This window comes from Hippocampus comes, unplaced genomic scaffold (genome assembly GCF_001891065.2).
Source record: "Hippocampus comes isolate QL1 unplaced genomic scaffold, H_comes_QL1_v1.1 scaffold136, whole genome shotgun sequence".
NCBI lineage: Eukaryota > Metazoa > Chordata > Actinopteri > Syngnathiformes > Syngnathidae > Hippocampus > Hippocampus comes.
Window position 1 is genome coordinate 345782 of NW_017805840.1, and position 10997 is coordinate 356778.

Sequence of the window (10997 nt, forward strand, 5' to 3'; positions counted from 1 at the left end):
ACACACACACACACACACACACACACACACACACACACACACACACATACAGGTGGACTTGAACAGGTGCTGTCTGCTTTTGCTTCGTCAACCAAGTGAAGGAGCTTTCATAAAGCCAAAGAAACTTAAAGCGAAACAACCAGTTAGTGGTCTTGTTGTAGTTCGTTACACATGAAAAATATTCAGAGTGTCTCCAATATAAACGGAAGCGTACTTTATGGGCCGAGGTACTTGTAATGTGTGATGTATTGCCACTTGGCGTGAATTTTAATGTGTGGGATCATTCAATAGAAACATCAACCCTCAAGCACATGGCTATAGCCAGCGCCTGAACGTTTCGTCAGCTGCCGACACGACCGCCCGCCGCGCTTTTAAATAGAACGGAATTTCTCATTATCAACAAATACTTGTTGGCGTGACTCCACTTGGCCGGGGTCATCTCTATGTATGGTGCGAGGCACTTACTGGAATCCGAACGAGAAGATGTGCGTGCACGCAAACTCTCGGGTAACACCGTCGCACAAATATTCACGGTTTGACCCCGAGACACGACTCACGCACGTCGCCGAGCCTACACCGAAGTTGTGTTGATATCATGTCCTTCCTGAGTTTCATGTGCTGTTATCTGTGAAGTAATAAATGAATTTTTGTTAATTTCTGTATTTGTGCTCTCAGGAAAATTTAGATGAGGTTTATTTTTCATGGTATGTTTATGGGGTTTTTCCTACTATTTTTGTATTTTTCATCTAATGCTTCAATATTTTTTTCCTTTTATTTCTGTATTTTATTTATATTTATTTTCAGGTATTTTTAAATATTTGTTTTCTAAGCTTTTTATATTTTTTCTAGGATTCGTTTTTCGGTTGCATTTTTGTCTATACATGCCCCACCCCCACCCAAGATATTTTCCATTGGTTGTGTATTCAAAATATTTTTGCATTTTTTGATGAAATATTTTTTTCCTAATAGTCCACTTTTTTAAATCATTTTTTTCCCAGTCTATTTTTTTACGAATACTTTTATTTCAAAGTGTATCAATTTCTTTTGAAATATTTTTGTATTTTCAGCGAAATATTTTTGGAGCTTTATTTTAATTTATGCATTTTTCACGTATTTATTGTTTCTAATAAGTGTTTAATTTTTGTCTTATATTTTTGGGTTATCTCCCCAATATTTTTACAATTATATTTGGATATTTTTAAATACAATATCGAATAACTTTTAAACTTTTTATCTTTAATGTATGAGGTTTTTTGGCCCAATATTTGTTGTTTCCCCTTAATATTTTTCCCCCAATACTTGTGATTTCTGATATCATTTTAAATTTTAACATAATTTTTATCTGTTGACTAATGTGTATTTGGAGGCTTTACCCTTCATTGCTTAGTCTAATATTTCATGTATGTCCACCCCCGCCACCTACTTTTTTGTGTCCCCAAGATGTGGACTTTCTGTCCAAGGATTTTTTTACAAGTTGTACACAAGTGAAGGACTAGCGGCGAAACCAGTCTGATGGGTTACTGAGCAAATAGTTCAATATGCTCCCCCCACCATTTTCTTATGAACTCGGGAGCAGCTAAACAAGTCGCATCCTCAGGGAACGACAACAGGAAGGAGGGCGGAAGACCGGAGAACATTAGCGCCAAGCCTATAATAGATTTAGATTTCATGTGGAAATGGCAGATGAGATCAATCAAGTTTTATCTGCGGATCTATGAGGAGTTGACAGGAAGCGCTGCCAGGATGCGGACACTTGTCCACTTTGTCAATTTGCTGGGCGGGACGCTATTTTCGTCTTGTGTGCTTGCGTGTTTGCATTGCGCCTTGGTGGGGGGTGGGGGGATTGGGCGGCATGTGGCCAAAAATACACACCACTACTTCATTATTTCTCAAATATTTCAGACTCTCGGCGGATTGCCATGCTTTACATAGTTTGGAAGTATTAAAAAAAAAGACCCCAAAGCGATGTCTGCGCATGATGAAATGAACTCAAGGGGTACAGATTGAACAAGTGGCTGAATGGTGTCGTGAAGACTCCAAACTATGAACGATTTTTGGATTTTGCCTCGTACAGTTGCTGATGACTATTCTCACTACTTTGACTCAACGACGTCTGTGTATCAAGTACTGTATTTGTACAGGTTTTATACTCAGACAGCCACCGTTTATTATTTGTGTACAGTTACCGTTTATACTGCGGCTCTCATTGCCTAGTGGTAAATTATGTACACAGATGATTAAATTGTTTAATGTTCATGTTCTTGTGAGCTGCTACTGTGCACTTTGCTTCTGCAAAAAACGCAACTTCCCTGTTACACCAGAAAATAAAGACTTCTACGTACTCGTGGGTGTTTGTGTCAAATTTATGATGAAATGCTAATTTAAAAAAAAATAAAATAAATTCCATGATGTTGAAACTACGCCTACTTATTTTCTATTTATTGAGTCTCTCAATAAAGCAGCGCAACGTCCACTTCTAAAGTCTCCATCTGCTGCCATTTGGAGTGCAAGCGTCATCCACCATCAATAACTTGGGCTAAATACAGACCACAAGCATCATATCCTGTTTTCTAAGAAACAGAAGGCTGACTGTGGGCTTTCCTTGCCATCCGTGACCCCCCACCCCCACCCCCGCAAAAAAAATCCATCCTGACGAAAGTTTCAGCACACCGTGTGGAACTAATTCCATTTGCTAATGACAAATCCCTCATTAAGTTAGGTTGCAAGCGGCACTTTCTTATGACGCACAACTTGAAGCTGGCCTGCCTGAGCTGCTGTGTCACAACATGAAAATATAGTGGACACAAATCTATTTGCTTTTCGATCCAGGGACAAAAGACAAGCGGGGCGTCCATTTGAGGGCGCGTCTCTTTTTATTACATTAGAGAATTGGGATGCACTTAGTTGGTGTTCATCGCTGCCTGGAGTCCGGTTATGTCAGCAGAACTGCAGCTAATGCACATTCATAACGGCATTACCTGTGTGTTGTTTGCCACGTTTTTTGTTTTTTTATGTTGTATTTTTGGGGGGGGGGCGTGGGGGATAATATGACAATGCAGGAAGCAAATTATTACATTACAAAAGTTTAGATTAGAATCTCACGACATACCGCGCAAGTCTGCCGATATTGAACTCTCGAATGACTTGCGGAAATTGCAAAAAGCAGCATTTCAAAAACCATCTACGTTCAGAGGTTTCCGTTTTCAGCCTTCAAAACACAGCTTCCGTGACATTTTAATTCATTTTCAGTTAAGGAATGCCCTCCCTTGTTATACATTGTGAAGGTCCACTGAAATTAAACACATACGGGACCTAAACGGAAAACATAACTATACCAATGACAAACACATCCATCCTGTTGCCCAGTTTCAAATCTGCGTTTAATTTTTTTTCCCCAAAAATCGTTAAGCCGTAGTATTCATTACTTGCAGGTTTTCGGATTGCAGAGGTTCACTGTATCATGTGAATTTCTACTTTGATGTGGATTTTTTTTTTTTTTTAAAGTAAGAGTCCAGGTTTTGGTGCCATCAGGAATAGTTTATAGTACAGTCGTGATGGGACGTCACTAAAATTAACAACGCCCCATGGGAATCTCCGTCCCAGAGACCTTAAAATACAAGCTAGCGCACCCGAGATATCAACTTCAGACATACAACTAACATGACATCACATGAGAGCTATTGTAACCAGAATGGCGCGGCCTGCTGAAAATTATTTATTACTGGCTGTTATTTGTCTGCACCTTCCTGGAAGTGGGCCTAATTCTGAGTGTCTGGAGTCATGCTGTTGAATACTTTATGAGGCCACATGCATTAGGTGAGGGCTGAGGGGAGCAGGGGGTGGGTGGGGGGCGGGGGGGTCCTTTATGCTATTAAAGAGGAAAATGGACAAGGATGTAACGAGCAGCATGTCCTTGAGTGGGTGAAAACGATGACGTGTGTACGGTAAAACAGTGGTGCCTTGTGACACAAGTTTAATTTCTCCACTGACAGTTCTCGTAGCTCACAATATTCATATCAAATATTCTTTTCCCATTGATATGAATGGAAGTGCCATTAATTTGTTCTGGCCTCCCCCCAAAAAAGTCTTTTTTTTTTTTAAGGAAATAGCACACGTGACTGTTTGTTCCTCAAAGTTTCAGTTGCTGTGCCTCTTCTATACTTTGGTCCTTTTTTTCTCCCACGTACGCTTGATGTCTCACAGTATATAAACTCGGATTACTCCGTGACACCGCTGTCAGTACGTCGAACTTTCTCCCAGTCGGAGTGTCGGCTCTCTGCCATGTCTCCTGCACTGGGCATTGCTCTCAGGAGTTAGTTTGGATTCCCGTAGATGAAGAATTTTACTTCTAAGTAACTACGTAGATGAAGACTTAGATCTGAGAATATTAACTGGTGAGAGGCTCAACAGTAGGATTTGAATGATTAAGCTAATGGCTCAAACTATGGCTGGTGGTCCAAACGGTTGTCAATTAATTTGTTCATTGATCATTAACTAACCAGGTTTACATGGACACTTTTTTTTTCATTCCAATGGAAATTATTCCGACTGAAGATCTCTGGTCAACTGTTGACATGTGATTTGATCTAATTCGATCTCCCGTCTTACATACTCAACCACGTTAATCAGAACACCTGTTTCATAGCCGTATGACATGCAGAGATCTCGGTAAACATCGCGTGATTTCTCAAGGTGGAGTTCACTTGCCCATTTAGAACCGTAGTTGGGATTGTTTTGACACTTTAATTAAAGCAACAGTAAACCCACCTGCCGTTGCCCCGCTACATTTATCAACCGAAAGTCAAATGTTTCCTGCCACCAATGAATATATTCGTCAAGTATGTTTTTCCCAATGGGGAGATGTGGTCTCACCCAGCTTGCCTGTGAAATTCGGGCTTTGGGTCTGAAATGGCTCACAGCTTCCTGTAGATGGGGACAGAGCATCACTTTAGATTTGAGAACAGCACAGGTTTTGAGTTGAAGTTAAAGACGGGGGTGGTGGTGCCAAGAGTGTCAAAATGTTGAAAGCGATTCATGGCTACTCTAAATGGCTTTTTCCACACACCCCTCTTCAAATGTGGCCTTGCTGATGCGATCGAGTGTGTCATGCTGTTCATGTGATTTAAAAAAATAAAATGGAGTCACATGAGGCTCCAGTAGGAAAGCTAAAAATGGACACTGCTTATCACCAACAGACATGAAGTGTGTCCGTGAACAAATAATGATTTTTTCCCCTTTTTTCCAAGATGGCGCCCGAGTTGGCAGCCGTCAGCAAGTGCTCTTCAAGAGCCTTGCGTTTTTTTGTTGTTTTTGTCTTTTGTTTTGTCACATGGTGTTGTTGTTACGCCGTGTGGACCTGATGTGGACTGTTTTCAGCATTTTTGGCCACGACATTCGTCAAAGAAGAAGAATCTATGCTTAGTGGTTGCGCCTTCTCGGCGGCACGCGTGTACCAGCACTGATTTTGATTGGGAGGAATGTCGGCGCCATTTGACTATTTTGTCATTGCTGGACAGCCCCGGGGCGCTTGTGTCTTGTGCCTGAAATCGGCAGCATTTTCACAGCCCCGCTTTGTTCAGCGGAAAGGTTGGTACGGATGGGCAGTCTGCGGCTGGATGGACGCATGGCTTGAGAAGCCGATGATGAGAAGAAAGGAGTGACAGCGCAGAGCGCCGATGCGTATGTGGAGCTGGGAGTCACGGCTTGGAATTGAAGCGGATTTACATGGGACAGGAGAAGAGAGACAATCTCTCTTTTTCGTTAATGGATGCTACAGCCTCTTGTTGCTTTCAAGCTTAGCTTGTAACAGACGTGCACATTGCAGCATGACGTCTTTGAACCACTGGTGAAAAGGACACCTTGATTTGCTCCTCTTTCATCGATCACTGCTTCAGACAACAAAGTGTATGCAGGAAAGTGGTTAAGATTGCACATTTTGTCTGTGTCTAATGTGTTGTCTTGTATTATTTTGTCATTTTATGTTGACTTTTCTTTTGATGGCGGCGCGGACACCCGCAGCTGCTCCTCTTGTTTTATGTTATCTTGAGAGGTAAGAAATTTCATCTGTGCTGTATTTGACAATAAAGTTGTACTTGACTTGACTTGTACTTTACACACCCACCGTGTGCAGCGTGTAGTTGTCAATGCTACAGAGGGAAAAAAAATATGCAGAAAAAACAAGTTCAAGTCTATTCTGAATAGGGTCAGTTATATCGGCCATGGATGTAATATGACAATCCATCACATAATCAATTTTATCCCATCCATTTGTATCACAAATGTATTTATACTTTATTATATTATACAGTAATTTTGACATCTACTTGCAAAACACCTCAGAATTTTAGCCGATACATGTTATAAGTGGATTGTTAACGTTAACTTGTTTGCCAATCAGTGTGAAGGGTTTCCTCAAGTATTAGACAAAATTAAAATGTCAAGGAGACATATTGAGAAATAATCAATAGCGTTTTACTCTCATTTGAAGGTTTTTTTTAACCAGATTTTCTGTGGCCGATACCAGACAGTTTCCCAAAACGATGATTTTTATTTCTGACAAAATAATAATAATAAAAACTTCTCCGGCACCCATCACTAGACTTTCCATTTGCGTATCATCTGGATATTGATACTTAATCCACTTGTTAAACTAAGAACGTTTTGACAGTTTTCTACTTCATTTATTTGGTATCGACCGCTGATCAACAGCTGTCTTCAAGTGAAAGTGAGAGTTGTTTTGTCATGCATCGATGGGAATACTGTAACGATATGAAAACATATCATCCATTAGGTCACGCCGTTTGCCCCGTGACTCCTTTGAGTCGTTGTAGACTTTTTTTCCGGTACATTTGTTGACCAATCTTCCGACTTCCCATTTTATTAGTAAGTACGTTGGACTTTTTTAAATCCCTTTGTAATGTTTCCTGCCGTTTCTCCTTTCGGTTCCTCGCTCCACCGGTCGTTTGTTGGGAACCGAAAGTGCGTAAAAGGGAGGGTAGTTGACGGTGGGAGACAGTTACCTTGCCCAGTAGGTTAGCTTACTTTTCGTGGGCGCCGCCTCACGCTGCTGCTTTCCCCCGGTGCCCAACACAAACTCCTCGAGGTCGGGGGATTCAACACTCACTTGCTCGCTTCGGGCTGCTTGCCAGAAAACCAGAACCCAAAAAAGGTACAATAAAACCGGAGTGGGGAAAGAGCCGTGAAAGTTGAGTAAGTCCGCGGCAGTGTGACGACGAGGCAGACGACTGTTGCTTGCTTGCTTGCTTACTTCAACAAACCTTCCGACTCTACCCTCTCTCAGCGGATTTGAGATCTGGGACGTGCAATGGGCGTGGTCAGGGTCGCGGCCGCGATGACGTGAATGGAAATGCAGTAAATCCCCCTTCTGTGGCGGGTCATTTTAGAGACGGCATATGTGTTGTGAATATCTGTACAGTAATTCAATTGTGCTTCGTCAAACAGAACATTTCAGATACCCGAAATTACATTCTACCGATCCACAATCAACATTTTAGGTAATTATGTCACAAATATTCATTAAATACATTAGTCAGACTGTTGAACGTCAGCATCTGCAGTACATGTGTGATAAAACATGCAAATTGGCAATATAAAGACAAACGAGCAATGTCTCTTGTATGAGGGCACGCGACAACTTGTCTGCGTTGTCAAATGTGTGTGTGGTCGCGTGAGGAACAAAAGATGCCATGAGTCATTGGGAGGTGCTCGTCACTTTTCGTCCATATATTTAAACAGGACATGTGCAAAATCAGCTATCTTAGTCATAGTTGTATTAAATGAAGTTTTATCTAGGTGAAATGAAGTTGTGGCACCTGGAACTGGAATGATGACTCATCACAATCAAATTGTAGAGACGTCAAAATGGAGTGACAGAAAGTTGCAGTTCCATTGAAGCTATCCATTATGACTCATTAAAATCAAACTGTAGAGACCTCAAACTGGAGTAACAGATAGTTGCAGTTCAGTTGCAGCTATCCATTATTCGCTTTTGAATACTGACAGAAAATATCTGTATCACATCCTCCACACTCACAATGCCGTAGGCAAAAGTCATTTGTCCAAGATGAAATGACATGTCATGTATCTATGTTTAAGTTTTTACAATTGCTTTTGAAGAAAAGAAGAAAGGATTTATGTATACCTTTCCCTGGCCTCCATTACGAATATTAAAGTCCAGCTAATTGAATCAGGTTTTTTAGTATTCAAGAAGCATAATCCACATTTCGTTGTCTGAAAGCCTTTGAGTCTCCCAGCCCAGAATATTGAGCAGCCTCAGACATCGACGACAACACAAACTGAAGGAAAATTGGAGCATTAAAGTTTTACAACCAGTCTCCAGTAGACTCGTTTCTGAGAGGAGATTATGGGCCGCTGTGGAAAAGTGGAGACTCTGGTGTATAACCCGCAAATGTCGGATTTTCTCATTTATGACTCCGCATCCTTGATGTTACAATGACACGGCGAGTCTTAATTCAAAAGCAGAATATGTGGCAGTACAAACCATCGCAGTAAAATGGAGACTGCAGAGCCTAATACCGCTGCAACACGGTAAGATAACATTAGCCTGTTTGCTTATTTTGGTCATTGTTAGCCATGAACTGTATCTCCATGTTACAATAATGCCGAGATTGTACAATAAAAGAAAATATTAAGAACAAGAAAACTGGCCGCTGCAGTACCATAGACTGCTGCACAAGCTTGTGGAAGACACTCATGGTGGACACAGTTATGGTCAAGTTCCAATGCGACTAAGTTTGACTAAGTGTAAAACTGGTTTAAGCGTTAAAGATTTTGCGGTCATGACAGAAGCCTGGGAAAGCAGTCAAGTGACGACTGTGACCAACAAATATGTCCATTTGATTATGTGGAGTGAGTGACATACAGTACTGTATACCCTTTCCAGTCAAGATGTAGAGTCTACATACTACAGGTATGGATTTCAGAAGTTTGTTAGGTAAGTATGGATGTTAGCTGCCAAGTCAGACTTTTTTTTCCCCTACTGGATAATCCCACTCCCGTTTGCACCCGGGAATTTGTTGTCCTGTATCGTCCCAAAATCCGTGACTAAAGTTGACTCCCATTTCGTGGGAATCCCGCGGGATTCCTGAGACACGCGAGATTTCTGAAAAAATGTCAGCTTCTAGTAAGAAGGTAGTTTTGCATGTAAGTTCCAGTGTTAGGTTTTTGGATAGGTAGTTTAATATGCAGTTTGGTTGGTGGCAATTAGGAAGGTAGGCAGGTAATTCAGTCGAAAGCTTTGTAGACAGTTTGGTGGATATATGGATAAGTAGCTTGAAAGCTATGTAATTTGGTCCTCAGTTGGTAGGTAGTTTGGTCAGAAGGTCAGTAGTTCAGTAAGTAGATTTAATGAGCGTTTGACCTAAAAGCTTTTGGACAGTCATATTACCATATTCGGTAGTTTGCTCAGTAGCTGATTTAGTGACTGTCAAACAAATCATGCTTGACCTGTTTGTAGGCCGGCCTCAAAATAGCAGCTGTCCCTGGTCCGTCTGCAGCACATCCAGTTTAGATGCAAAAATTCTTTGTGTTATTTGTGCGTGGAGCTTCCTCCTCACGGGGGTAACAATGGAGGTGTTTGTCACCACGCCGCCCGGACCCTGGCAGTGACATCTGCGGGTCCTGTGACTCCTCGTTTCTCCAACAACAATCCATGTGCTCTCAGAAGGGCCGTCTGACCACAGGGTTATGATTGCAAAATGTGTAAAATATCACGAGGAGATGACTCAAATCAAAGGAAGTGAAGTCAATGTGTTCTTTTTGATAATTCGTACAATACAGTTGGTTCATTCATCTGAAGTTAGGCATTCCTTTCACTGCATTCCACAGGTAGGCAGTTTGGTAGGCAGGTAGTTCATTGGCTGACTAAGGTTAGGTCCAAAAGAAATTGGTGAAGTACCGGTAAGTAATTTGGTTGGTAGTTGAGTTCAGTAGGTAAGGCACTGGCTAGCTAGCTACAACACAATTGGTTCATGAAAATGAAGGAACAGCAGTGTTGTTGCTTTGCTTTGACTGTTGCTGCATTCTTTTCACCAATGGTTCCTGTTGTGGGCCACGACTTGCGGCTAATGATTAGCCGCTAGCTTCAACAGCCACTGTGGCTAATGATTAGCCATTAGCTTCAAACAAGGGTGACCCTACATGACTGGATCTCAAATGGCGACCTTGAAATAATCCAAGCCAACCAGAGCTGGTTGTTTATTCCCACATGTGTCAATCATTATTCTATCCTTGAGGTGTTGTTTCAGAGGTCATGTAGCTTATGCGGGTTCTCCCAGCAGCTAGTTTTCTGTGTCGTATTTGTTTATTTGTTTTGCTTATTTGTTCGGATCCACATTAGCTGTGCCTTTAGGCACTGCTAGTCTTCCTGGAGTCCTCTTATAATAACAGCAAATACATTCAAAAACATTCATTTAGAAAGAAAATACAAAAACAGTATACCTGTACATTAAAAAAAGAAAATACATTTGGAAAAAAAGCAACATGTATTAAACCCTAAAATCCATTATAACATCATCTTATAAACAACATTAAAAGTTTCCTTGAACATGCTGCAGTTACTTTCGCAGAGGTTTCTTTATTTGACTTTTGAATCGTGATTTCCGTTTCAGTTTGGTCATTGACAGTGGTCCAGTATTCCATGTTGGCATTTCTCTGTAGTCAACTGTTTGCTTCAAGTGATTGATTTTATGGTTTAGGTCAGGAAGTGAGAACCGGCCTTGTGGCACATGTATATGACTCTAAATTGCCTTTCAGCTGATTTTCCTCAGCATCGAGGCTTGAAGGAGTGTCGCCTCTTGACTGCTCACTCAAACACTGCTGAGTGTGTCTTTTTGCCACTCGACCCAGAGCAAGACGCCACAAGTTTTGCAAAAGGGCGTGTGTGTGTGTGTGTGTGTGTGTGTGTGTGTGTGTGTGTGTGTGTGTGTGTGTGTGTGTGTGTGTGTGCGCGCGCGCGT

At 41.5% G+C, this 10997-nt stretch overlaps 1 protein-coding gene across 2 annotated transcripts in view; it reads right to left on the reverse strand.

The window, feature by feature from the left end:
* Positions 1-7304, reverse strand: part of b3gnt2b (UDP-GlcNAc:betaGal beta-1,3-N-acetylglucosaminyltransferase 2b) — a 19960-nt gene extending 12656 nt beyond the window's left edge. Inside the window, exon 1 of one of the 2 annotated variants that reach the window (XM_019888102.1) lies at positions 7042-7304. The gene's annotated coding sequence lies outside the window, so the exon portion shown is untranslated. Of the gene's footprint in view, positions 1-7019 lie in introns of both variants that reach the window. The other variant, XM_019888101.1, reaches the window with a different exon arrangement.
* Positions 7305-10997: the final 3693 nt, after the last annotated feature.